Raw genomic sequence first — 6,376 nt, 5'->3', positions numbered from 1 at the left:
AAATGTGTGTTGTACCTCATTGGTAATAATATCAATTTAGTGGGTACTTTTTCAAAGAAATAGAAAATATCAGAGTACATTGTATAAGTAGTAAAGCTAGGTACTGTACTGCTTTACAAAACTTTTGTTTGTTAATGCATAACAAACTAGGTTGCACTATAAAATAAAATTCTTTCTGTAGGCTGCAATTAGAAATGTTTGAAAACATTGTTTTAGAGAGATGAAAAGAAGGCCACAATGACTGGAGAGCCGGCAGGGAGTTAGAAGGAGTCTTCCTACTAAGATGGGAGAGATTGACAGGGACTGTACCACAGGGCTTTGGAGAACACGTTAATAACAGCTATCCTAACAGCAATGCTTTTGAAGGATTTTAAGCAGGAAGATACGATCAAATTTGCATTTTGTAAGTAGTTACTGTGGTTACTGGGTGGGTGGATATCCAACTAGTAAGTGCACTGACTGGCATTCTCAGGAGAGGCAGAGAAGGTACTGCCCCTGTTTTCAAGGGACTCAGATTTTTAGCTAGGGAGAGAACAAGACATGATAAGTGTTTTGTTATGCTTCCACAGCACCAAAAATTTTCTCCATCATAACAGAGCACTACTGACAGAATCCTCAAGCCTGCAGCTAGAGGGCTGAACTTGACCCCAAAATACTAGTATGACATTTAAAATAAATATGACATTTGAGACTTGTACACTGAAAAGTACAAACCATTGCTGAAACTAAAGAAGACATAAGTAAATGAAAAGATATCCATGTTTATGAATTGGAAGATTTAATGTTGTTAGGATGTTAATACTACCCAAAAGTGATCCACAGTTTCACTGCAATCCCTATTTAAATCCCAGTGATGGTTTTGGCAGAAGTAGAAAAAAAAAATCCTACATTTCATAAGGAATCTCAAGGACCTTGAATAGCCAACATGTTCTTTAAAAAAAGAACCAAGTTGGGACTTCCCTGGTGGCGCAGTGGTTGAGAGTCCACCTGCCGATGCAGGGGACACGGGTTCGTGCCCCGGTCCGGGAAGATCCCACATGCCGCGGAGCGGCTAGGACCGTGAACCATGGCCGCCGAGCCTGCGCATCCGGAGCCTGTGCTCCGCAACGAGAGAGGCCACAACAGTGAGAGGCCCGTGTACCGAAAAAAAAAAAATCCAGAAATTAGCCCTTGCATATATGATCAAATAATTTTCAATAAGAATGCCAAGACCATTCAATAGGGAAAGAACAGTCTTTTCAACAAATGGTGCTGGGAAAATTGGATATCCACATGCAAAAGAATGAAGTTGGATCCTTACCTGATGCCACATACAAAAATTAACTCAAAATGGATCAAAGACTTTAACTGGTTGTTCACTGTGGTGCCCACAATACCAGGTACATGGCTGGCACTAAGTAAATATTTACTGTAAGAGTAATACTAGCAAATGTATGAGAGTCGGCCTAGGGTCACCTGCAGTTGGAATCTTATTTTAATTCAAAATGTGAGAAAAAGAACAACTGGAAAACTCCAAGTAAGTAGAATGAAGGCCAAAATAAAAGGTAGAAAAGTAAATGATATAGGGAAAAAAGTTACAATTGAGAGGGAATCATCCAATTAAAAAAAAAGAAAACTGGCTTTTTGAGACTAATAAAATTGACAACATTGTATAAGCACATTGATCACACACAAAAAAGCCATGAATAAAACAAGAGGACAGAATTAAAGACACTGCACTGTTTAATATACAAATTTATGGACAATAAATCTGAAAACTTTGTTGAAATGAATTTCCTGGAATATTGTAACTTTAAAACGTGGTTTGAAAATAAAAGAATCTCCCCACATCCACTAGGATGGCTATAGTCAAAAAGACAGAAAATAAGTGTTGGTGAGGGTGTGGAGAAATTGGAATCTTTATACATGACTATATAAATGGTGAATATAAATGGTGCAGCTGCTGTGGAAAACTGTTTGGTGATTCCTCAAAAAGCTAAACTTAAAATTACCATACGATCCAGCAATTCCACTCCTAGGTATATACCCAAGAAAGCGGAAAAGGAGGAACTCAAAGAAATAACTTATTCATCAGTGTTCATAGCAGCATTTCTCATATCCCAAAGGTGTAAACATTTCAGGTGTTCATCAGCTTGTGAATGGATAAACAGAATGTGATATATATGTACAATGGAATATTAGCCTTCAAAAATCCATTTGACCCAGTAATCCCACTCTATATACTCAAGAGAAATAAAAACATATGTCCACAAAAAACTTGTACACAGATGTTCATAGCAGCCTATTCCTAATTGGCTGGAAAGTGTAAGCAACCCAAATGTCCATTCAGTGATTAATAAGTAAATAAAATGTGGTGGTGTGCCCATACAATGGAATATTATTCAGCCATAAAAAGAAATAAAGTACTGATATGGGTTACGACACGCATCGACCTTGAAAAAATTATATTAACTGAAAGAAGGCAGACACAAAAGACCACATATTGTATGCCTCGACTTGTGTAAGGTACCTAGAACGGGCAAATTCACAGAGATAGGAAGTAGATTCGTGGTTAGCTAGGGCTGGGAGGGTGTTGAGGGGAGATGAGAGTGACTGCTAAAAGGTACGGGGTTTCTTTTGGGGATGATAAAAATATTCTAAAATGGATTGTGTCAATGATTGACAACACTGTGAATATACTAAAAGCCACTGAATTGTACATTTTAAATGAGTGAATTGTATAATGTGAATTATATCTCAATAAAGCTGTTTTTTACATGGCAAAAACATAATTAATAAATAAATTGAGGGAAAGTCCCTGAGATGACTGATGGTAGAGTCCATTGGGCCTCAGAGGCCCAGTCCCACCTTTCCACCTGCTCGAGGTTGACCGGCTGGGTCTATGGTCCAAGAAAGTCCCCCCAAGTGCGGTGTCTTGGGCCTGGAAAAGGTCTCCTCAGCTGCACCACACGTCCCCTGGTGGTCACTGTGGCAGGATTGCCTACCTTCAGAAAATTCTCAGCCCATTAGCAGACTATGGGAGTCACTTTTATCAGTTTTCTAAGATAAGCACAGTGAAAAAATACTTTGATGGCAGATGGGAGGACGTGGCCTCCCAAAGTCCCCAGCTGAAAAGTCCAGACATGCCTTGGGCCACAATTTTGTAAGGGGTTCAATCCACTCTTCACTGCAAACTATCCAGTCCTGGTAATCCCAGCACTGAATTATTTGAGACATTTGAATTGAAGGCAAACCCAAGGAGTTCAACTTACTCCTCTCCACTGAGATAAATCCTCCATAGTAGACTTACTAAGAATATTTGATATAATCTAGAAAGTTTAAGAGTTGGGGACACATCTTGAGCTTCCATTTTGTAAGGGGGTCCGTCCACGTGGTTGCACAGCAAACCATCCTGGCCTGTGACCCTCCACTGAGCTATTCCACTGAAAGAAACAACACACCTCAGATCTCGATTTTGTGAGAAGTCAGATCTACTCATCTCCATTGTAACCATTCTGGAATCCTGTCCTACAGTGTGGATTTACTCCAGACTTTAAGATGCAATCTAGAAGTCTTAGAGTTGGAGACATATTCTGGGACTTGAGTTTGTAAGGAGTTGGATCTCCCTGTCTCCAATGGAACTATCCTGGAATCAAGCCCAACAGCGCGCATTTACTCAACACATTGCATGCAGTCCTGAAGACAGAGTTGGGACCATTCTTTGGGATGAAATTTATAAGGATTTGGATCTACTCTTCTCATTAGAATCATCCTGGAATCAAGCCCCAAAGCATTCCAGACGTTCAGTACCTACTGGAAAATTTACGAGTTGAGGACACACCTGGGGCCGTGATTTTGCCAGGAGTTGGATCTATTTGAGGATCCACCCAACAGGATTTACTGGGAAACTTCCATACAATCAGGGAGACTGGGGTGCCAAAGCGTCCAAAAGGTCTGAGATGCTGCCTGGAGCCATCTTGTTGCCCCGCCATCTCCTTCCGGTGGGAAATGGCGGTTGGAAACTTAGAGAAGTTGGAACTTCGGCTGTTGAGTCTCTTGCACAACTTTTGCTAATTTTGTTTTAGGTATTTCATATCTTTTGTTAAAGTAAATGGAATTGTTTCATCGTTTTCTAGTTTCTGGACTGTAGGTATGCAATTGCTTTTTATTGATGGATCCAAAAACCTGCTAATGTATCTTATTAATTCTAATAACTTTTTTTTTGGCTATGCCCTGAGGCTTGCCGGATCTCAGTTCCCCGACCAGGGATTGAGCCAGGCCCCGGCAGCGAAAGCCCCGAGTCCTAACAACTAGACCACCAGGGAATTCCCCTAATTCTAATACTTTATTTGTATATATTCTTTGAAGTTTTCTATGTGAATAATCCCATCGTCCAAGAACAATGACTGCGTGGTTTCATCCTTTCTGATTCTTATGCCCCTGATTTTGTTACTTGTTTTACTGCCTTGATTAGGACCTCCCAAACAACATTGAATAGTAACAGTGATGCTTGGCGCCCCATCTCACTTCTGGTTGGAAGAGCTTTTTTCTAAACATCATGTCTTTAAGTATTATGTTTGCTGTAGATTGTTAGTGTTACCAAAAGCAAGTCGTGTGCCCGATGCACAGTGAGGCCAAACAATACCTAAACATCAGAGTTTGGAACAGAGAAAGGTTTATTGCAGGGCCATCCAAGGAGACAGCTGGCTCATGCCTTAAAAACCCTGAACTCCTGAGGAAAGCTTTCAGCAAAGCCCTTTTATGGGAAAGGTGAGGGGGGGGCGTGGTTAGCTGTTGCAAACTTCTGGGGTCAGATCCTTTGTTCTTGAGGTCAGGTCACGATGTTCCTATAAACCTCCACTAAAACAAACGTTAGCAAATACCAGTCAGAAACTTGAACGGAGAGACCGAAGCTGGTGAAGCTGTCACCTTAATGGCAGTGTCCGTATACTTCGGTTGCTGAGGCCCCCATGGACTGCAACCCATGGAGACTGCTGCCACCATTAGGTCAAGGGCTGGGCCCAGCCAGTGGGCCGCGTGGCAAGGGCTCTGGAGTTCTGCAGGACACAGCCCTCAGCCAGCCCTCCGGGCCTCCCAGCTCACCCGCCAGCCTGAGGCCGGGAGGGAGAAGGCCGATCCTCCTCTCCCTGCGCTCTCTACCGTGATCACTGCCAGGCTGACCGTTGACGGAGCAGAATCTCCAACTGCTGCACAACAACGGTCTCGCGCTAATGGTCGTGCGCCAGTGGGCGCTTGCCAACAGTTACGCACCCGTCCGCCCCCATTACAGTGGCAGATACACCTGCAGGTCAGGCTCTCGAGGCCGACTGGGCACAGGCCTGTGCTGCCTCCTCGCCTTCTCCCCGGCCGCCTGCTTCACCCTCCTGCTGTAGCCATCCCTGCGGGGAGCTGAGCAGGAGTCACGGATGGCCAGGCCAGGCTGGGGGCAGTGGCGGTGTGCGGGGCAGTGCACGACAGGGCGAGCTGGCTCCGTCGGATGTGGTGCACGAAGCTGTGGCTCCTGTCCAGCCCCCTGCCAGGCTCGCAGCAAAGCCCCGGCCCGGGACGCGGCACTGCTTCCTTCTGGAGCCACGGTGCCCGGAGCTGCCGCTGCCTCAACGGCCCCAATGGCCACCCTTCTGCCCCATATTCTTTTCCATTATGGTTTATTACAGGATACTGATATAGTTCCCTGTGCTATACAGCAGGACCTTGTTGTTTATCCATTCTATATATAATAGTTTGCATCTGCTAATCCCAAACTCCCAGCCCATACCTCCCCACCCTCCCTCCCTCTTGGCAACCATAAGTCTGTTTTATATGTCTGTGAGTCTGTTTCTGTTTTGTAGATAAGTTCATTTGTGTCATATTTTAGATTCTACATATAAGTGACGTCATATGGTATTTGTCTTTCTCTGTCTGACTCACTTCACTTAGTATGATAATCTCTAGGTCCATCCATGTTGCCGCAAATGGCATTATTTCATTCTTTTTATGGCTGAGTAGTAGTCCATTGTGGATAGATATAGATACATGTATCTATACATATATATATATATCACATCTTTTTTTATTTTTTGGCTCGAACAGGGATCGAACCCAGGCCCTTGGCAGTGACAGGGCAGAGTCCTAACCACTGGACCACCAGGGAATTCCCAACTATACACACCACATCTTCTTTATCCATTCATCTGTCGACGGACATTCAGGCTGTTTCTGGGTCTTGGCTATTGTAAATAGTGCTGCTATGAACATAGGGGTGCATGTATCTTTTTATAGTTTTTTTCCAGATACATGCCCAGGAGTAGGATTGCTGCATCATATGGCAGCTCTATTTTTAGTTTTTTGAGGAACCTCCATACTGTCTTCCATAGTGGCTGTGCCAGTTTACATTCCC

Source organism: Leucopleurus acutus, assembly GCF_964270905.1.
Source record: "Leucopleurus acutus genome assembly, chromosome: 2".
NCBI classification, from domain to species: Eukaryota; Metazoa; Chordata; class Mammalia; order Artiodactyla; family Delphinidae; genus Leucopleurus; species Leucopleurus acutus.
The sequence above is the reverse complement of the archived record's forward strand: the minus strand, read 5'-3'. Positions refer to the sequence as shown.